At 46.1% G+C, this 22,994-nt stretch overlaps 1 long non-coding RNA gene across 1 annotated transcript in view; it reads right to left on the bottom strand.

Annotated features, from left to right (window-relative positions):
- Window positions 1-2,973: 2,973 nt before the first annotated feature.
- Window positions 2,974-22,994, bottom strand: part of LOC143934075 (uncharacterized) — a 49,038-nt gene continuing 29,017 nt past the window's right edge. The window contains exon 2 of the long non-coding RNA XR_013263206.1: window positions 2,974-3,274. This is a non-coding gene — a long non-coding RNA (uncharacterized LOC143934075). The remainder of the gene's footprint in view (window positions 3,275-22,994) is intronic.

The following is a 22,994-nucleotide window of genomic DNA, read 5'->3' on the forward strand; positions in this document are numbered from 1 at the left end:
ATACCAGTCCTTAAGGAATAGCAGACTATACCTCACTCCACCCTATGTACTGTAGTACCCTATACCTTTCCATTCCTTATAAGGACCTTTGTGGAACTAGTAGGTTGTGAATGATTAGCAGACTGTACCTCAGTCCCTATACTGATAAAGGACTACTGCAGCAGAAGGGCAGCAGTCAAGTATATTATTCTTTCTATATTTGGAAGAAAAAATATCCAGGCATCAACGCTGGATCTAGTTTAGTATAGGCATTTGTGGGCAGGAGGATGGGCTAGACCTACTTAGTAGGTGTAGCACCCTCTACCAGACGGTAGGTGCTAGTAAGGGTTGTTTTACTAGTTTTGTTCAGCACAGGCAAATTTAGGCAGGCCTATGCTGCAAGTTAGGCCTGTCTGTTTTGATCTGGGGGCTGGGAGTGATTAGAGTAGCAGTGGGTGTGATCACCTGCATTTCAGTTCTGAGGTGCCTCCCCTGCTTCCAGGGAGAATGTTCTGGAAGAGGAAGCTGGGCCTAGAGTGGCAGGCAGCACATGTGGGAGCTCTGACCAATCCCCAACTGGCATTGGCAGGGGGTAGGCCTCCTATATATGCTGAGGTCACATGCTGCTGGGCAGGAGTAGTCAACTGGGTGATGTGAGGAAGGGAATGCTAGAGAGCCGCAGGAGCACACCCCCATTTGGGGGGGGGGATGGGCCGGAATTGCAGGGGGAGGCCTGGGGAGAAATGTGAGGGAACTTTGTCTTTACAAGGCCACTGGCAATGTCTCTGTCACCACACGGTTGGTGGCAGGGAACTCCTGGAGCAGAGGGGCAGGAGAAGCTGTTGGAACGCATGGTCGGGGAAAATTCCTCATCAAGGACTAAGGGCTGGAAAGTTGGAAGGTCGTTGAGTGTTACCACAGTGGGTGGCTGGAGCATGTGCCAGGGATTCTTTAAGGAAACTTTGCTTTTACACGGTCACTAGCAAAGTCTTTATCTTGCCCATGTAGATTGTGAAGAGTCCTGGATCAGAGAAGAGACTGTGGGAATGTGTCTGTCAAATCAGTGTGGCCGGGGAACACAAGATTTGCAAGTTGGACTGACTGGGAGCCGTAGTGCATTTCCTAAAACATAGACTTTAACCTACTAGGCCTCCCGGGAGAGGTTCTGCAGGCCTCAGGCCTAGTTGCAGCGAGTCACCAGAGCCAGTGGATGTGTTATACCCTAATGTAATTACAAGTTGTGCAGGAGGAAACCAAGAGTGCAAGGAGAAGAAAGTTTGGCAAGTGCTGAAGAGAACTAAGACCATTACTTTTACATGGCCAAAAGTGATGTTTCTGTCCCTCACACGGTAATGGATGGAGAACTCTTAGTAACAGCAGTCTGCATGGAGATGCAGGGAGCAATTGTCTGCATGGAGATGCAGAGGGAGTAACAGTCTGCAGGAGAAGATTTCTACTTAGTCAAGTGTACACATTCAATCATTAGGCTCTAACTGTGATCAAAGTATATTGAAACCTGTAAATATGATGGCTATGATTAATTCTATGGGCATCCCATATCAAAATCCCTATCCAAGTTCTACCCCCCAATAAAACAACAAAAACAAAGCTTGCAAATGACTGTTCACTGTCTCGGGAAAGGATGCATGATGTCTGGCAGTGGGGTGATTTGGAGGATTGTTTGTCAGTAGTGCTAACACCATTGCTACATAGGATTAACAGAAAGACACAGAGCTTTACTTTTGCATGTTACTGTAATTTACTAATCTTATTGGAAAATAACAATCATTTTTTTTTTTTTTTTTTTAATGGCAATCTTTGGTGTGTTTCCAATGCTAATTGAGTCTCATGTAACCTCCTGTTCTAGAGACTGGGCTGTGTTCCAGTATATGGTAATGACTCTGACTAGGTACATATGTCATTTTCATTCATCACGCAATACACTGACTAAGGTGACAGAGTTCTGTGAAATGGGAGTAAATACTGGCATAGTCTGAAAAGACGAGCACAGATTGAACATTTATGTAATATCCATTTTACTCATTTTAAAACGGTTGGACTTTATTCAGAGCTGCAATGACTAAGTCAGTAATAACAAAGCAAAGGCCAACATTAGATGTAATAGAGAAGAAAGCATGTCCTTGTGTGTCTTGTGCCAAGTGTAATTAGATACCATAATATCACATGCATTTTATCTAAATGCTGGGAAAGAATGTGAAAAAAGCACAGTAGGTCATTACACTAGCTTTGTAGAGACTCTACTGCACTGGGGACACCTGATGTAAGGAAGGACTCTACTGCACTGGGGACACCTGATGTAAGAAGGGACTCTAGTGCACTGAGGATACCTGATGTAAGAAGGGACTCTACTGCACTGGGGACACCTGATATAAGGAGAGACTCTCCTGCACTGGGGATACCTGATGTAAGGAGGGACGCTAGGGCACTTGGGACACCTGATGTAAGGAGAGACTCTACTGCACTGGGGACACCTGATGTAAGGAGGGACTCTACTGCACTGGGGACATCTGATGTAAGGATGAACTCTACTGCACTGGGGACACCTGATGTAAGGAGGGACTCTAGTGCACCGGGGACACCTGATGTAAGGAGGGACTCCACTGGGGACACCTGATGTAAGAAGGGACTCTGCTGGGGATGCCTGATGTAAGGAGGCACATTGCTGGGGACACCTGATGTAAGGAGGCACTTCGATGGGGACACCTGATGTAAGGAAGCACTCCGCTGGGGATGCCTGATGTAAGGAGGCACTTCACTGGAGATACCTGATGTAAAGAGGCACTCTGCTGGGGATGAAAAACCAGAAAAGAGAGGGGGGCACCAGCCTTGTGCATTATCCTTTGATACATTTATTAAGAAGAAAACATAATTAAGAACTACTCACAAAGGTAGAGAGAAAATCACACTTGTTGCAGACTTTGGATTGTGATAGTCCGTGTATGTCAGGAACCATGAAACAGACTGAGACAGAAGTACAATCAAATCACACTTGTTTATTAATAATAAAAATAAAAAGGTAAATAGAAAAAAGCGTAGTCAAGCATAGCCAGAGTCCAGTAGCCAGATCGGGTAGTCAACCAGTCCAGAAGTCAGGGATCCAAGCAGAGCAACTGCAAGCAGGATAAGGAGCCTGAAGGGATGTCAGCAAGCCAGTCTTGAAACAAACAGCAGGAGATGGTTCCCTGTGATGTGACCAACGTGAAGGCAATGGAGAAATGAGCTGGAAGGCTTTAAATAGGCAGATCAGGCGAGCATCATCGGGAACAGCTGGTAACTGTGGAGAGAGAAGAAAGCTGGTAATTAGCCGATAGTGATGGACGAACTTCCGACGGGACGTTTCGCGAACGCGAAACGCGAACGGACACAAACGTTCGCGAAAACGACCGTTCGCCGCGGGCTCCATTGACTTCAATGGGAGGCGAATTTCGCAAACCTTTAGGTCGAATTTGCGGCCACGGGGTAATTATTAGGGGGTAGCACGTAGTCCCACCACCTGGACAATAGCATAATACATGTATGAGGTGAATTTGGGATCGATAACTACAAGCATTTTTTTTTTATTTGGGAAATTGTTCTGACAATTCAGGACTATGGAGCTAATGAAGGCAATGGAGGAGAGGGAAGGTCAGGGACCAGGGTAGGCAAACAAGAGGGTGCAGGAGATACAGAGCACTGACAGCAGCACCGTAATACAGAGCACTGACATCAGCACCGTGACATACAGCGCTGACAGCAGCTCCGTGACATACAGCGCTGACAGCAGCTCCGTGACATACAGCGCTGACAGCAGCTCCGTGACATACAGCGCTGACAGCAGCTCCGTGACATACAGCGCTGACAGCAGCTCCGTGACATACAGCGCTGACAGCAGCACCGTGACATACAGCGCTGACAGCAGCTCCGTGACATACAGCGCTGACAGCAGCTCCGTGACATACAGCGCTGACAGCAGCTCCGTGACATACAGCGCTGACAGCAGCTCCGTGACATACAGCGCTGACAGCAGCTCCGTGACATACAGCGCTGACAGCAGCACCGTGACATACAGCGCTGACAGCAGCTCCGTGACATACAGCGCTGACAGCAGCTCCGTGACATACAGCGCTGACAGCAGCTCCGTGACATACAGCGCTGACAGCAGCTCCGTGACATACAGCGCTGACAGCAGCTCCGTGACATACAGCGCTGACAGCAGCTCCGTGACATACAGCGCTGACAGCAGCTCCGTGACATACAGCGCTGACAGCAGCTCCGTGACATACAGCGCTGACAGCAGCTCCGTGACATACAGCGCTGACAGCAGCTCCGTGACATACAGCGCTGACAGCAGCACCGTAAGCAGCCCCAGGAGGAAGTCAGCACAGCACAGGGATGGTGTGATCCCCTCATAATAAGAACCCCCAGGAGGAAGTCAGCACAGCACAGGGATGGTGGGAGCCCCTCATAATAAGAACACCCAGGAGGAAGTCAGCACAGCACAGGGATGGTGGGAACCCCTCATAATAAGCAGCCCCAGTAGAAATATGACACCGCTCAACCTCTTCAAAGAGGAGGGTAGGGGCATATAGTACGGTGTGCTTTTTTGGGTCAGGGAAGTGAGCCAAATGAATTAAGAAGGTCTGTGTGCTTGATTCCAAAAATTGTTTATAGACATATACATGGTCTACTGATCACATGTGTTGAATTCCTCCGAGATCCATGCCTCATTCATTTTTAGAAATGTGAGGTAGTTAACACTGTGGTGAGCTAGGCGAGTACGCTTATCGGTCACAATCCCCCCTGCTGCGCTGAACGTCCTTTCGGACAGGACACTGGATGAGGGGCAAGCCAACAGTTCGATTGCAAATTGGGCAAGCTCTGGCCAGAGGTCAAGCCTGCCCACCCAGTAGTCTAGGGGTTCATCACTCCTCAGAGCGTCCACATCGGCCGTTAACCCAATGTAGTCGGACACCTGACGGTCTAGGCGTTCCCTGATGCTGGATCCGGATGACACCTGTCGATGGGTCGGCTGAAAGAATGACCTCATATCCGAAGTCACCAACACATCTTCAAACCGGCCTCTTCTTGCAGGCGCTGTTGGATTGGTACCCGCAAATCCTTCTCTGGGAGTGGGAATTGCTCCTCTGCCAGCGCACGCAAAAGCAGAATGCAGCATTTCTCGAAGCAAGGCCTGGAAGTGCTGCATTCTGACAGCCCTCTGCGACGGCGGTAACATTTCCGCCATTTTGTGTTTGTACCGGGGGTCTAAGTACGTTGCCACCCAGTACTGGTCCTTGACCCTCATGCTTTTTATACGGGGGTCCCTATTAAAACACTGGAGCATGAAGGCCCCCATTTGCACTAAAGTGGAAGCGGTGTGGTGGCCTGGCTCCTGCTCATCATCCAGGATAATGTCGTCCTCTTCATTCTCCTCTCCCCATCCTCGCACAACAGGGATCCCAGAAAGGTTTAAAGCATGCTCTTCTTGCTCCTGCTCATCCGCCCCGGCACCATCCTCCTCTGACTCCTCATCAGACTCCTGTTGTTGACTTGTCTCAGATAGAGTAGCCCCCCCTGGGAATTCATCCAGCATTGCGACTTCCTCATCTTCCCGCTCCTGCTCCTCCACAGCCTGATCAATGACACGACGCAATGCACGCTCCAGAAAGAAGGCATAAGGTACCATGTCACTGATGGCGCCATGGCTGCGACTGACCAGTTTGGTGATCTCCTCAAATGGCCGCAGAAGTCTGCATGTGTCGCGCATGAGCAGCCACTGGCGCGGTGAAAAAAAACCCAGCTCCCCAGAACCGTTTCTTTCGCAGAGTTCATACAGGTAGACGTTAACTGCACGTTTCTGCTGGAGCAGCCTATCAAGCATATAGAAGGTTGAGTTCCATCGCGTCGGGCAATCGCAAATAAGACGTCTGACCGGCAGATGGTGTCGCCGCTGAATGTCAGCAAGGCGAGCCATGGCCGTGTAAGATCTTCTGAAATGGGCCGAGATTTTCCTTGCCTGCCGCAAGATGTCCTGGACCCCAGGGTATTTGACAAGGAATCGCTGCACGACCAAGTTTAAGACGTGTGCCATGCACGGCACGTGCGTGATTTTGCCCTGTTTCAATGCGCTAAGCAGATTGGCACCGTTGTCACACACCACTTTACCAACTGTCAAATTGAGCGGTGTTAGCCACTCATCTGCCTGTGAACGCAAAGCTGAAAGGAGTGCCGGGCCAGTGTGGCTCTTTGCTTCCAGGCACAACAGACGCAGCACGGCATGGCAACGTCTCACCTGGCATGTGGAATAGGTTCTGGGGAGCTTGGGCGGTGCAGTGGAAGAGACGCTAGCAGCGGAAAAGGAGGAGGCAGCTGAGGAGGAGAGGGAGGAGGATGGAGTAGGAGGAGGAGAAGAAGAGTCAGGCCTGCATGCAATCCGTGGCGGTAAAACCAAATCTACACGGGTGCCACGGGTTACATGCTTGACGGCCGTCAGAAGGTTCACCCAGTGGGCAGTAAAACTGATATACCTTCCCTGCCCGTGTTTGCTAGACCACGTGTCTGTGGTCAGATGTATCTTGGCACCGACACTGTGTGCCAGAGATACATTCACTTGCCGCTGAACATGGCCATATAGCTCTGGGATGCCCTTCTCTGAGAAATACTTCCTTCCTGGGACCTTCCATTGTGGTGTTCCAATGGCCACAAATTTGCGAAAGGCCTCCGAGTCCACCAGTTTATATGGCAGTAGTTGGCGGGCTATGAGTTCTGACAAGCCAGCCGCCAACCGTTGGGCAAGAGGGTTATCCGGCGTCATCATTTTTTTAAGCTCAAACATTAGGCCCACGGAAGCCTGCCTTTTTGCAGAAAAATGTGAGCTTGGCGTGATGGAAGGTGGAGTGGAGGACAATTGTGAGGAGAGAGGAGAAGGAGAAGTAGAAGACGAGGCTGGACGGTGAGAGCCTGCAGTGTGGCTTTGTGTGTTCCGTTGCTCCCACTGGGCTCGGTGATGGCTGCTCATGTGCCTTCTTAAGGCGGTCGTCCCTAGGTGAGTATTGGGCTTACCGCGACTAACGCGTTGACTGCAAAGATTGCAGATGGCAACGCTATTGTCAGCAGCGGACACGTTAAAAAAAGCCCACACTGCGGAGCCATGTGCCGGTGTCCTGGGAGCGCCAGATGTGACCGTACATGGTCGATGACTCGCTCCTGATACATTTGCAGTCTGCTTTGTCCCTGCTGTGCAATGTAAGTCATTGCTGCTTCTCCTCCCTATCTGCTGGTCCATATCTCCCTCTGAACTCCCCTCCTCTTCCTCTCTTGTGGGCACCCACGTGACATCACTAGACACGTCATCATCAACGTCACCTTCCCCACCGCTATAAGTAGAGTAGGCAGCAACACCGGGGACCAACCTCCTCCTTGGGCTGATCTGGGTACTGGCGTCAGACTGCTGAGTAGCGCTTGTTGCTACCTCCTCTTCCTGATCCAATACCAAGAGTGGCTGCGCATCAGAAATGTCCTCTTGATATGGATCGGAAAATAATTCCAGTGACTCAAGCGGAAGGTATGTGGTGGTGGTGGTGGTGGTCGTGTTGTTGGTGGTAGTGTCTTTGGGGGTGCACATAGCAGAGAGTGAAGAAGAGGGTGCAGATCGAGAGGATGAGGAGGGTGCAGAAGAGTAAGGCTGAGCGAGCCACTCAACCAAGTCTGGTGCATCCTTTAAAGTAATTGAACGCACCTTCTGCAACTTCCCACTTTGGCTCAAGCCTGTTGCTCCTGCCCTACCCCTACCACCCCTGCGGAAGGGCCTGCCTCTTCCTCTGCATGTCATTTTTTAAATGACCCTGTGACAAAACTCTTAGTCCCTATACCGCTGAAGGACTGCTGCAGTATAGGTGAGCGGTCAGCAGTGGTGCACGTCAACCCTATCTATTGTGGACCTATAGCGGTCCTTACAGAACAGCAGACTGTACCGCACTCAAGCCTATGTACCGTAGCACCCTATACCAAGTTACCAGTCCTTATAAGAACTTTTGTGGACCAAGCAGGTTGTGTATTAGTGTTTAGCAGACTGTACGTCAGTCCCTATACCGCTGAAGGACTGCTGCAGTATAGGGCAGCGGTCAGCAGTGGTGCACGTCAACCCTATGTATTGTGGACCGATAGCGGTCCTTACAGAACAGCAGACTGTACCGCACTCAAGCCTATGTACCGTAGCACCCTATACCAAGTTACCAGTCCTTATAAGAACTTTTGTGGACCAAGCAGGTTGTGTATTAGTGTTTAGCAGACTGTGCGTCAGTCCCTATACCGCTGAAGGACTGCTGCAGTATAGGGCAGCGGTCAGCAGTAGTGCACGTCAACCCTATGTATTGTGGACCGATAGCGGTCCTTACAGAACAGCAGACTGTACCGCACTCAAGCCTATGTACCGTAGCACCCTATACCAAGTTACCAGTCCTTATAAGAACTTTTGTGGACCAAGCAGGTTGTGTATTAGTGTTTAGCAGACTGTGCGTCAGTCCCTATACCGCTGAAGGACTGCTGCAGTATAGGGCAGCGGTCAGCAGTAGTGCACGGCAACCCTATGTATTGTGGACCGATAGCGGTCCTTACAGAACAGCAGACTGTAACGCACTCAGGCCTATGTACCGTAGCACCCTATACCAAGTTACCAGTCCTTATAAGAACTTTTGTGGACCAAGCAGGTTGTGTATTAGTGTTTAGCAGACTGTGCGTCAGTCCCTATACCGCTGAAGGACTGCTGCAGTATAGGGCAGCGGTCAGCAGTAGTGCACGTCAACCCTATGTATTGTGGACCGATAGCGGTCCTTACAGAACAGCAGACTGTAACGCACTCAGGCCTATGTACCGTAGCACCCTATACCAAGTTACCAGTCCTTATAAGAACTTTTGTGGACCAAGCAGGTTGTGTATTAGTGTTTAGCAGACTGTGCGTCAGTCCCTATACCGCTGAAGGACTGCTGCAGTATAGGGCAGCGGTCAGCAGTAGTGCACGTCAACCCTATGTATTGTGGACCGATAGCGGTCCTTACAGAACAGCAGACTGTACCGCACTCAAGCCTATGTACCGTAGCACCCTATACCAAGTTACCAGTCCTTATAAGAACTTTTGTGGACCAAGCAGGTTGTGTATTAGTGTTTAGCAGACTGTGCGTCAGTCCCTATACCGCTGAAGGACTGCTGCAGTATAGGGCAGCGGTCAGCAGTAGTGCACGGCAACCCTATGTATTGTGGACCGATAGCGGTCCTTACAGAACAGCAGACTGTAACGCACTCAGGCCTATGTACCGTAGCACCCTATACCAAGTTACCAGTCCTTATAAGAACTTTTGTGGACCAAGCAGGTTGTGTATTAGTGTTTAGCAGACTGTGCGTCAGTCCCTATACCGCTGAAGGACTGCTGCAGTATAGGGCAGCGGTCAGCAGTAGTGCACGTCAACCCTATGTATTGTGGACCGATAGCGGTCCTTACAGAACAGCAGACTGTAACGCACTCAGGCCTATGTACCGTAGCACCCTATACCAAGTTACCAGTCCTTATAAGAACTTTTGTGGACCAAGCAGGTTGTGTATTAGTGTTTAGCAGACTGTGCGTCAGTCCCTATACCGCTGAAGGACTGCTGCAGTATAGGGCAGCGGTCAGCAGTAGTGCACGTCAACCCTATGTATTGTGGACCGATAGCGGTCCTTACAGAACAGCAGACTGTAACGCACTCAGGCCTATGTACCGTAGCACCCTATACCAAGTTACCAGTCCTTATAAGAACTTTTGTGGACCAAGCAGGTTGTGTATTAGTGTTTAGCAGACTGTGCGTCAGTCCCTATACCGCTGAAGGACTGCTGCAGTATAGGGCAGCGGTCAGCAGTAGTGCACGTCAACCCTATGTATTGTGGACCGATAGCGGTCCTTACAGAACAGCAGACTGTAACGCACTCAGGCCTATGTACCGTAGCACCCTATACCAAGTTACCAGTCCTTATAAGAACTTTTGTGGACCAAGCAGGTTGTGTATTAGTGTTTAGCAGACTGTGCGTCAGTCCCTATACCGCTGAAGGACTGCTGCAGTATAGGGCAGCGGTCAGCAGTAGTGCACGTCAACCCTATGTATTGTGGACCGATAGCGGTCCTTACAGAACAGCAGACTGTACCGCACTCAAGCCTATGTACCGTAGCACCCTATACCAAGTTACCAGTCCTTATAAGAACTTTTGTGGACCAAGCAGGTTGTGTATTAGTGTTTAGCAGACTGTGCGTCAGTCCCTATACCGCTGAAGGACTGCTGCAGTATAGGGCAGCGGTCAGCAGTAGTGCACGGCAACCCTATGTATTGTGGACCGATAGCGGTCCTTACAGAACAGCAGACTGTACCGCACCCAAGCCTATGTACCGTAGCACCCTAGACAGACCAAGTTACCAGTCCTGATAAAGAGCTTTGTGGAACAAGTGAGTTGTGAATGATTAGCAGACTGCAGCAGAAGGGCAGCAGTCAAGTATAATATTCTTTCTATATTTGGAAGAAAGAATATTATACGTGTACAAGCCTATTACCGTACCACTGATACCAGTCCTGAAAAGAACCTTTGTGGAACTAATAGTAACAGCAAGTCTTTAAAATTATCCTCACTGCCTGACACACTGCTTCCTGCCTGTCCCTATACAAATTGGCAAAAAAGAGTAGGCTGGAACGATTAGCTGGAATAGCTCTTTTGTGGACCTGATAGTAACAGCTAATGATGATGATGATGATGATGATGAAGAAAGACTAATCTGGCTGAGCTGTCCCTAAAATAGCAGCATACAGCGCTCTGTCCCTTTATCTAAACTGACAAAAGAAACTCAGGCTGCTGACCTAACACCTATACCAGTCCTGAAAAGAACTTTTGTGTACCAAATAGCTAGCGTTTTCTCTGTCCCTACTCCACACAGGATCCTTTCCCTACAGTGACAGAAGAAAGAATGTAAAATGGCCACCGGATCGGGTGTATTTATAGGTTAGGGGGAATGTCCAAGTGTCCATGAGCTGTCATGTCTCAATTGGTTGTCCTGTAACACATGATAAACGTGTCACGAAAGGTTAAAGTTCTTGTATACATTAAACACGTAAGTCCGCCGGGGCGAACGACGGAAAAAGGCGTTCGAACCCGCGGACGGCGAAAGTCGGAAATTCGCCGCGAAACGACCGCCGGGCGAACCGTTCGGCCATCACTATTAGCCGACAACTGAGCGGCCAGCCCAGAGGAGGAAGGGCTAAGCCAGCCCTGACAGTGTACTGATGGCAGTCTCCAGATCCTAGGGTGAGGACGTACAGACCGCAACTTCTGACGCATTTCAAAGGTTAGCCTTCTTGCTCAGAGCCAGAAGCTCTGAGAAATTATGTTTTCTGCTTAATCAATGTATCAAAGGATAATGCACAAGGCTGGTGCACCCTCTCTTTTCAGTTTTTTCGTCTGATAGCTAGGATACCCCTATCCTGGAGGGCAGCAAGGCCAAGAACTATTGTCCACCCTGAACTTTGGACTGTCTGGCTAACACATTTGTGTGCAAGAGTATTTGTTTTACTCTGCTGGGGATGCCTGATATAAGGAGGTACTTCTCTGGGGACACCTGATGTAAGGTGGCACTCCGCTTGGAATGCCTGATGTAAGGAGGGACACCGCTGGGTACACCTGATGTAAGGAGGGACACCTGATGTAAGGAGGGACACCTGATGTAAGGAGGGACCCCTGATGTAAGGAGATTCTCCTACCTGATGTAGGGAGGGAATCTGCTGGGGACACCTGATGGCATCTGATGGCAGGCGAAGTGACAAGTGACACGCTCAGGGCTCCCACTGATTCTGCATTATGGTGAATTGAAATATTTCATTTTATATTACAATGTAATAATAGAAATAATGTGCTTCAATCATTCTGACACCATAACAACCATGGTGCCGGGATGATTGAAGCTCTAACAGAAGGTGTTTGGAGTATCTTTATCTGCTGATTGTTAAACTTTTTGGCATACACATATTTTTATTGTGGTGTAGGATCTGGGCCTGTCCATCCATCCCTCTTTCTTTCCTTCCTTTTCTCTCCTTCCCTCCCTATTTTTTTTCTTTCTTTCTCCTTCAATCCCTTGTTCATCTCAGACTCAGACCACACCCCTTGAACCACGCCCCTTTAAGCCATGCCTGTTATTTAGTTTAAACCACGCCCATTTTTGCTGCGACTCACTACACGCGCCACATTTTTCTTTTTCTTCTATACCACACCTTATAATGAATGCCCCACCCCTAATTATAATATAACTCTGCCTACAGACAAAAAAGTGTCCCTATACATTTTTTTTACAATGCTGACAACTATGCATTTGCTGGTGAGCAGGATTGGATTTCAGTACACAAATCCTATTTGAAAAAACAAGGGGAACTGCCACTACCCTAGAGTTTTGGAAAGAAGGACATTTTGCTAGTCAGGCAAATATAAATTATTGGAACACATTTGAGCTCCAAGTGAATGAATGAATACACAGATCAGCCATAGCTATGACCACTGACAGGTCAAGTGAATAACACAAATTATCTCATTACAAAATAACAGAATATGTGTAGGGGAAGAAGATACCATGCTAGTATACCCACTCATATACAGGGGGTATAGAAAAGAATCACCCCCTTTCAAAATAATCTCTCATAATAATGGTCCCATTTGACCATAATACCTTTTTCCATGTGGTCTCAGAATCTTCAAGGTGCATTTAAGTTGGACAGATGAGACTAAAATGTAATTATTTGGTCTCAACACAAAAATCCAAACAATATGTCTGGTGGAAATCCTATACAGCTCACCATCCAAATAACACCATTCCCAAAGCAATGCATGGAGGTGGTAATATCCTGTTATGGGGGTATTTCTCTGCAGCAGGGACTGGAGCACTTGTCAGGATAGAAGGAAAAATGGATAAGGCAAAATACCATCAAATTCTTGAGGAAATCTGTTGCCCTCTGCCAGAAAGTTGTCAATGGGAATATTTTTTACCTTCCAACATGACAATGACCCAAAGCACACAGCTAAAATTACCACAGTGCTAGTCAAAGCTCAGACGTAAACCCCATTGAAAATCTGTGGAATGATTTGAAGACTGCAGTCCACAAATGGTCCTCATCAAATGTAACTGAACTTGAGCAGTTCTGCAAAGAAGTGTGGGCAAATACTGCAAAGTCTAGATGTGAAAAGTTGGTAGAGACATATCCCAACAGACTAAAGGCTGTCATTAAAGAAAAAGGTGGTCCAACAAAATACTGACATAAGGGTGGTGATCCTTTTTTTGCAACTCAGTGGTCGAATTGATTGAATTTTTAAATTTTCCTTTGGTGTTATATCTGTCACTTAGACATTATAAGTTGCACTAAAAAAAACACAGCTGGATAAAACAAAAATGGTGTCTGTCTTCATTTCAGGCTGCAAAGCAACACAATGTGATTATTTTAAAGGGGGATGATCCTTTTTTATACCCAGTGTATATAACAGAATGTGTGTTATAGCAAAGGGACTGTAAAAGGACATACATGTAGTGAGGAAAACCAACAAAACAGAAATATAGCAAAATAAATAAATAAATCCAAATTTATTATAAATTTGGAACTTTATGTGATATATTTCTGTTTTGGATGGGGATATACTAGCATGCTATCTTCATCCCCTATTGAAATATCTCATTACAATGACATCTGAAATTTGGTGGGATATATTAAACAACAAGTAAACATGTTGTCCCTGAAGTTAATGTATTGAAAGCAGAAAAATGGGCATTGCAGTTTGTTGTGTATGGGGCTGTGTTGCTGCAGACTGATCAGGGTGCCCATGTTGATCCGTGTCTACAGCCAAAAGCACCTACAATGGGCATGTGAGCATTAGAACTGGACTACGGAGCAATGGAGGAAGGTGGTCTGGTCTGTTGAATCATGTTTTCCTTTATGTGGATGGTTGGGTGCGTGTGCTTTGCTTACCTGGGGAAAAGATGACAACAGGATGCAGTATGGGAAGAAGGCAAGCTGGTCGAGGCAGTGTGAGGCTTTGGGCAATGTTCTGCTTGGAAACCTTGGGTCCTGCCATTCATGTGGATGTTATTGACATGTACCACCTACCTAAACATTGTTGCTGACCACTTGCTGACTCTTGGTAGTGGCCTCCTTTAGCAGGATAATGCACCCTGCCACACTGCAAAAATAGTTCAAGAATGGTTTGAGGAGCACAACTATGAATATATATAATAAAATCAGTAACAGCTCAAAGGTGTGAGCATCTGGCACTGAAGGTGACCACAGAAACCCATGTGAGATGAATTACATTAAACTCTGTGATACAGTAAACAAGGAATTTGACAGAGTAGTGCAAGTCCATATAAAGCAATAGTACAAATCCATTATCTTCCAATAATAGAAAGTTTTTCTTGGCTCTGCATAGTGAGATTTTCTATGCAGTCACTGGCTTGATCTGGGTGTCCCATGATGAGTATTGCTGAGTCCCTGTGGAAGACTGTGGCGGAGAGTGTTTTAATATATGCGGTTATTCATCTAAGTTGAACGTTTTTCATCTGGTGAGTGTATAAAAGGTGAAGGCTAAGTGGCAGGCCTTTGTTACTCCCACGCGGTGGATGGTTCTTTCTATCATTGGAAGATGATGGATTTGTGCTATTGATTGGACTTTTGCTTTATATAGACTTTCACTATTCTGCATAATTCCTTGTTTACTGTATTACAGAGTTATAACTATTTCAGCACAACAATAAGTTTGTGGCATTGACTTGGCCTTCAAATCCTCCAACTCTCAATCCAATTGAGCATTTGTTGAATGTGCTGGAAAAACAAGTCCGATCCATGGAGACCGCATGTCACAACTTACAGATCTGTTCATGGCGACTTTGTGGCAGATAACACAGCATTCCATCAGCGGTTTAGTAGAGTCCATTGCTTAATGGGTCAGGGCTGTTTTGGCAGAAGAAGTAACATGAACTATTATCAAATACTCAGAACAGTTCATAAAGGGGTTCATACCTGAACACAAACATAGACTGGTCAGAGGTCTTTCCCAAAGGTTCCAACTTTTGTCCCTAATAACGGTTTCATTTAGACCCTAACACTCTTTGATGCTAAACTCCTGTAAAAGCAGGGCTTTTTTTAAGCTGGAACTTGGTGGAGTTCCACTACCTCTGGATCAGGCCCTCTACTGCCTGCTCACCACTATCATTTGTAAACACAGAAGTCTGGCTTCTGTGTTTACAAGTGACAGCTTGATTCTCAATAGCTCCCGTAGATCTGATCTCCTGAATGGCTCTCACTGAGTACAGGATGGAGACAAGGGAGATGCAGGTGCCTAGGGTGCAATGAGGATGCCGACACCCCCAATGGATGATCTCCCTGCAAGTGAGGGAGGTGGAGCCACCTACAGTGTGTGGGGAGGTACTAGAGCAGGCTGGGTGCTTCAACTTAATACAGCAACAAAAGTAAGGTGGAAGATGGTAGAGCTTTAAAGGAAGGGGGGAGAATATAGGGGCAGTAGAGGGGGTTGCATGCAGAGGTCAGAGCTGAAGAGGGGTGAAAGTGAGATGGGAAATGCAGAGGTTAGCAGCTCTGGAAGAAGGCTGAATCCTTTACTCTCTGTGTAGTGCACCCCTGAACTCTGCACTCTGTGTTACCCCCCAACTTACATAATGCACTCCTGGTATTTAATGCCCCCTTAATACCCTCCCACTGTTAAAGAAATTCGACCACACCCACTATTTGATGCAGTTTGGAGGGTGTGTCTGTGTGTGGGGTGGGGGGGGGTGTGGCTTGTGGTTGAGTTCCTGAACCTGTTTTCTGAGGAAAAAAGCCCTGTGCAAAAATGGGTAAACATCGGCTGTCCTGCTGTAAAAGAAAGAACAAATGGAAGAGGCTGGTCTTGAATGCTGATAAATATGCCATTCTGGCTCTGGATGTTCAGGTGAATCAACTCTACAGCAGGATATCACCCTTGACATCAAGGAATTGACAGGTATGATGATCTGTTGCCAAGTCTATAAATGTTAAACAGAGTGTTGTCTTCCTGCTTGGGTTGAACAGATAGGAAATTACATACAGAAAACTAAAAGGTGGGGCAGGGAAAGATAAGATATGCAACACGTCTGCTTCTTGGGCTCTGTTTACTACAGACACTGTCAATGTCAGTGGTAAAACAAATAGATGGTTTGTGGATAATGGAGATGAATGCATGGTTAATTTGTTTAAAATATTATTCTCACATATCTAAACTAAGGGAGGTCATAGATGATATAATTTTATTTCCTGCAACCATGGGTTGCGGGAAAGAAAATCCCTTGATTCCCCCACCAACTAAATCAATGTTGATGGCTCATGGAACTAATGGCGGGGGGGGGGGGGGGGGTGGTGGTCTCTACTGGGAGAATGCAGTGATTATTGCTAGTGGCTATAGAGGTTGGTATTAATCTCATGTAAAAATCCGACATGCTGGTTGTACCCAAGTATATCGATGGATCAACTTGGGTACAGTCAGCCTGCCCATAGATAGTTTGAATCTCTGCTGAACCAGTCAAGATTCTAGCCACCTATGGCCAGCTTAACAGTTGTCATAGAGACTCGTTGCAATACTCAGAAAAGAACCCTCAAGATAAAGCCTATTTATACTAATGTCAATGAAAATAAAAAAAGTATTTATGTGTCCTCATCAAAAAGATGGGGAGGGGTAAAAGAATAGGAGAAGGGGCTTTCCGCATAAACCATATATATGTAACTCAAGAATACAAAACCTGAATTTAGCTCAACCACCTCCAGATTGGACAAGACAAAGACAAAGAACTCTCACAACCCACCGTACATCTCAATAAGGAAAAAAGTTTAATAGTATGAAAATGTTATAGAAAGCTACATGTAAAAACACATGAATGACGAAACACATACATTTCAAACAGAATGTGACCACCTCTATGGATGCCATTATGTTGTATGCATTATATATAATGTCCTCTATATAAGCACTAATGCTACTTGGAGGAAGAGGTACAATTGAAGATGATCCACAGAAAACATGGATGTTGCACCAAAATCCCAACTCCAAATGAACACAGACCAATGGCAATTGTGAAAGCAATGAAACACTGGATTAAATGTATCCAGAAGCTGGTAATAGTGGTCTAGAGGAGGTTCAAATGTCAGGAAAAAGATGTAAAAGTAAAATTCCTTCATATATTTATATATTCAGTAGTGGGATCACTCTGTATCCTAGACTTCCTCCCTCTCACTAAAAGTGGATTAACAGTTTATAAAGCACTGGGCTACCAATGAGAGTCCCGTGGGGTCCTTATGGAATGCATAGTCCGGACTAGGTGAGTTGTCAATATTCCTTTAAGATAAAACATGAACAGGTATGCCCTGTACACACGGTCAGACTTTCCGACGGAAAAAGCAGGATCTAAAATTTTCCAACAACAAAATCTGATCGTTTAAATTCTGATTGTGTGTAGACAATTCCAATGGGCAAAGTGTCACGCATTCTCAGAATGAATTACGAGGCAAAAGCTATTGGCTACTGCCCTCTTTATAGTCCGATCGTACGTGTTCTACGTCACCGCGCTCTGAACGATCGGATTTTCTGACAACTTTGTGTGACTATGTGTATGCAAGACAAGTTTGGGCCAAAATCAGTCAGAAAAAATCAGACAGATTTTGTCGTCGGAATGTCCGACTGTGTGTACAGGGCAGTACTTATCCGGTCCTGGGGTACTTCATCTAACTCAATTCTTAGTCATTACAGGTTATGCCATGCTTCATATCTTCAGGGTGATACTGTTGTGGTCACAACATGAGAGGTGGTCACGAAAAATCGCCTGACCAGTTTCCCCAGACTCTCTGCTTCAGAGGTTAATTCAAAAAACAGTTTATCATAGAGACTCATTTACATATATAGTACCTCCACCACTCAATTTTCTTTAATAAACTCACCTAACATCTTGTACAGCAGATATGTATCTTTTAAAAACCTATATATACATCCTAACATGAATTTTGAGCCAGTGGCGTCACCAGGGTTGGTGTCACCTGATGCGGTAAAACATGATGTTACCCCCCCAATAATGTTTTTCCCACATAACACAGCATATAATGGCAATAGTAGTGCCCAGTACAGACCCCACAGTAGTAGAGCCCCCCATTCCCTCAGTACAGACCCCTCAGTAGTAGAACTGCCCCCTCCCAACAGTACAGACCCCTCAGTAGTAGAACCCCACCCTCCCCCCAGTGCAGATCCCTCAGTATTAGAGCCCCCCTTTCCCCCGGTACAGACCCCCCAGTAATAGAAACCATCTTTCACTCTAGTACAGACCCTTCAGTAGTAGAACCCCCCTTTCCTCCCAGTACATACCCCTCAGTAGTAAACCCTCCCTTTCCCCCAGTACAAACCCCTCAGTAGTAGAACCCCCTCTTTCCCCCCAGTACAGACCCCTCAGTAGTTGAAGACCCCCTTTTCCCCTGCACAGATGCGTGTCCCTCCAGCACTGTGGTGAGTAGGGTTTCCTAGACTCACTCATCTGTGATCCGATGTCATGCAGGTAGAAGACAGTGCAGAATTGGGGGGGGGGGGTTAGAGGAGACTGTCCAGTAGGAATGAAGCTCCCCCCCAGATTCTCGACCAAGGACAGTGTGCACCCAGATATGAGGACAAGGTGTGTGGATACAGGAGCATGGGATCTACTGTGGCCAGTATACCAGCAAATCTGAGAGAATTGGCAAGAGGGGGTGCCATTGGCAAGAGCGCCTGGTGTCACCCCTCTGGCGGGTGTCTCCCTGATGCGATCCGCACCCACATAGCGACGCCACTGCTTTAAACCAAACTCAAAAATGTATTTATGAAAGAAAGATAATTTGGGAGAGGAAAGCCTCTGGGCTATAGAAAACATAATATTTAATATTACCGAAACCAAGATAGGACAAGTCTTAATCATTTCTGCAGATCATGCCAGGTTTTATAGTTTCTATAGAAACGAAGAAAGGTAGAGATTTTAAATGTGACATGCCTTTCCAAAAGATATTTAACATTGCCCTTTCTTTATGCACCTAAGATAACAAAAAAGACAAAAGCTAAATGAAGTGCATTGATTTTTAAAGAATGTATGATCTCAGAAGGAACTATCCCATATAATGATAGAAGCAAATCAATGCACTGTTACAGAAGGGCTATCACAAAACTAACTGTACTTGTTTAACTATAGGTAATCTTTCTGTGTTGTATTGAATTACATTAGGTTACTATTGTTCTGTAGTATGTTGACATCTAGTGGTGGTTTTGGGCTACAATTAGTTTCTCCCTCTGACCTCCCAACCTGTTTAGTGCAAGTTAGTTCAGTCCTAGCTAGACCATACCAATTTCTTCCATGTTCCCTCAGTTAAGCCCCATACACATTATCAGATTTTCTGCTGATTTTTTTCCTTCAGATTTACCAAAACCATATAATATGAGGTCAAACCTTAGGAGTTTCAATTTGTACGCAAACAGGCAGGCCCTTGCACTACATGGTTTTGTAAATCTAAAGGAAAAAATCAGCAGAAAATCTGATAGTGTGTATGGGGCTTAAGTGTTAGTTCTTTAAAGAGACAGGGCTTAGGAAAATATTGGGAAGACAGGGGGTAGCCTTGACTCCATGCCCTAATCTCACACACAAATACACTATAGACCTCAATCACACAGAACTTAAAATAAGTCACTTTTCCAGGCATTTTTTTTCAGCCTGTAAAAGCACCTCTATGTTAGCCTATGTGTCCATGTACACATAGATGTTAACAGGAGTATTAGAAGAGGAGTGTTTATAGGCAGAAAATAACCCCCACCAAACAGGGGTTCTTGAGAGGAACATTTCAGAATAGAAAGTGTGAACAAATCTAAGCTCATGTAAATGCCGGTACCTTTTAGCCACATTTGCACATTTGGGCATAAATAGATTCTAGTGGTAAAAAAAAGTTATTTTGATTAGTAAATTGACAATCCAGGAACCCTTGTTCTTGCCTCCTCATGGTCTTCTGCTGTACACTTGCCGCAATCTGCTGTAAAAACCCTGCAATCTGACATCCGACTGAGATAAACTGAGAAGATGGGTGAAAGCAGATAGGGGTAAGTGCATACAATATACCTGCATAATTCACGTATCCACATAAACTTTCCAGCATACATGAAATAATGACCATTTCTTTTTTTCCAGAGAAAGCGCTCCAGATTCCCTAAAAATCCCTAAGAGATGTTTACGCCAGGAACTGACTTTGGAAAAGGGGGCAGCCCAAAGTGGAGCCGCATCCTGCAGCCCACACCTTTTTTCAGCAAAGCTTGCCTTTCTATGAAGGACAATTGAGTTTTCTTTTTGTTTGTTTTGTTTTACAACATGTAAAAAGGGAACAGTTTAGTACTGTTTATGTTAGTTGAATACGTTAAAATCAGGTCAATGGCCGGTCACATGTAATAGATGTGCGTCTGTTTACATCTGACAAAATCCAAGTTCAGCTTCACTTGACATAAGAATCTGCTTCAATTTGATCTTATGTGAAATGTATCCATCCGGTCTGCAAATGAAAGGGTGGAGCAGGTGGAAGAGACTGAGGTGGAAGAGACTGAGTAATCTCCAATCCCTCCAATCCAACAACATCAGTCAGTTCACAAGTTACCTCACCACCAGCCACACTGGGAGGATCTGAACAATCAGAAAGCCTGGATGTGGGCTATCTATCTATCTATCTATCTATCTATCTATCTATCTATCTATCTATCTATCTATCTAATGTCCTATACTTTGTAATAGTTTCTGTCTCTCTAGAGTGCTGCAGCAGAGGTGCATCATGGAACAACTGAGCATGGATGTGGACATGGACAGAAGCAGAAGGAAACAGAGATGACCCCCCAACTAGAGGAAAGGATCCTTCAGCTGCTTGGTGAAGTGATTCCTCAGACAACCTTCTGCCCTAGCCTGTGGTTGGTGCTGGAAGACCTGGGCTGGAAATGGGTAAAGCAGACTGTGGATAGAATTTTTGCATCTTTAGTGGTCTGCAGGACAGCTAAAAGAAATGGACCTCACACAGGTGAAAAATACATCTTTGATTTTCATCTGTGTAGGGTGACGTGTCCACTCTTATGGGGAATGGCAGCCTTATCTCACACACATGAAAAGTACAATTCTCTTTTTCATCTGTGTGGGGTAATGTGTCCATACACAGCCTTACTCCACACAGGTGAAAAGCAAGCTTCTCTTTTTTGAATCCATGTGGAGTAATAAACCCATTCTCATGTAGAATTGCAGCCTTACCCCAATGGGGGAAAAGTACACTTCTCTTTTTCATCCATTTGAGGCAATGCATCCATTCTCATGGAGAATTGCAGCCTTACCTCGCACGCATGTAAAGTACACTCATCTTTTTTTATCTGTGTGGAGCAATGTGTCAGTTCCCATAGAGAATGGCAGCCTTATGCCAAACAGGCAAAAAGCATGCTTCTCTTTTTCAATATTTTTTAGGATAAAAAAAATAAATTTAATAATCAATGAACACTATATTTTATTGTTAGGTTTTTATTCGCCCTCTGCAGCAATGGACGCGGCACCTGGTCGGGAGTGTCTGTTGGTATTTGGGGGTTCCCTGTCCCCCACTCTTGTGGCCTCTGTGATTTGGGGGTATGTGTTGCCGGTGCTACTTCTGATTTAGTGGCTTACTTTAGCACAAGCAGATACCATTTCCCTGAGGAAGCCAATGGTTTGGCGAAACATGTAGGAGCTGATATCTCAAATCACAGGCTAACACAAGATCTATGCCTGTGGGATTCTTTTTGGTTGCTTAACCACTTGCCGACCGCCGCACGACGATATACGTCGACAGTTATACATCGCTGTATTAGTGTCACAGGTGACGCTAGTTAGGCAGGTAGGTATTTAGGTTCGCCACAGCTTTTTATAGCGCCAGGGACCCCCATATACTACCGCATAAAGCCCCCTGATTGCCCCCTAGTTAAACCTTTCACCAGTGATCACCATATAACTGTTACAGGTGACGCTGGTTGGTTAGTTATTTTTTTATAGTTTCAGGGCACCCGCCATTTATTACCTAATAAAGGTTTAACCCCCTGATCACCCGGCGGGTGATATAAGTTTGAGGGTCAGATAAGGTCTGCGTCGCCCCAGGCAGCGTCAGGTTAGTGCCAGTACCGCTAACACCCACGCACAAAGCATACACCTCCCTTAGTAATATAGTATCTGATCAGATCTATATTAGCGTCGCCAGCAGTTTAGGTTTCCCAAAACGCATTGTTAGCGGGATCAGCCCAGATACCTGCTAGCACCTGCGTTTAGCCCCTCCGCCAAGCCCAGACCAGCCCACCCAAGTGCAGTATCGATTGATCACTGTCACTTACAAAACACAACACACATAACTGCAGCGTTTGCAGAGTCAGGCCTGATCCCTGCGATCGCTAACAGTTTTTCTTGTAGCGTTTTGATGCAGTCGCTGACAGCCTAGGTGCTTTTTTACCTGTGAGTCTCACTAGTGTACCCCTAAATTTAGGGGTGTCTACTTTCCAAAATGGGGTCATTTGGGGGGGGGGGGGTTTGTGCCATCTTGGCATTTTATGGCCTTCAAATCTGTAATAGGTAGTAGGGAGTGAAGTCAAAAATTTACGCCCTTAGAAAGCCTGAAGGCGGTGCTTGGTTTTTGGGGCCCTGTACGCGGCTAGGCTCCCAAAAAGTCCCACATATGTGGTATTCCCGTACTCAGGAGAAGCAGCAGAACTTATTTTGGGGTGTCATTTCACATATGCCCATAGCATGTGTGAGCAATATATCATTTAGTGACAACTTTGTGAAAAAAAAAAAAGTTTGTAATTTTCCCGCAACTTGTGCCAAATATAAAATATTCCATGGACTCAACATGCCTCTCAGCAAATAGCTTGGGGTGTCTACTTTCTAAAATGGGGTCATTTGTGGGGGT

The sequence above is a fragment of the Lithobates pipiens genome, unplaced genomic scaffold, assembly GCF_037356315.1.
Source record: "Lithobates pipiens isolate NorthernLeopardFrog02 unplaced genomic scaffold, aLitPip1_a1.2 Scaffold_27, whole genome shotgun sequence".
Taxonomy (NCBI): domain Eukaryota; kingdom Metazoa; phylum Chordata; class Amphibia; order Anura; family Ranidae; genus Lithobates; species Lithobates pipiens.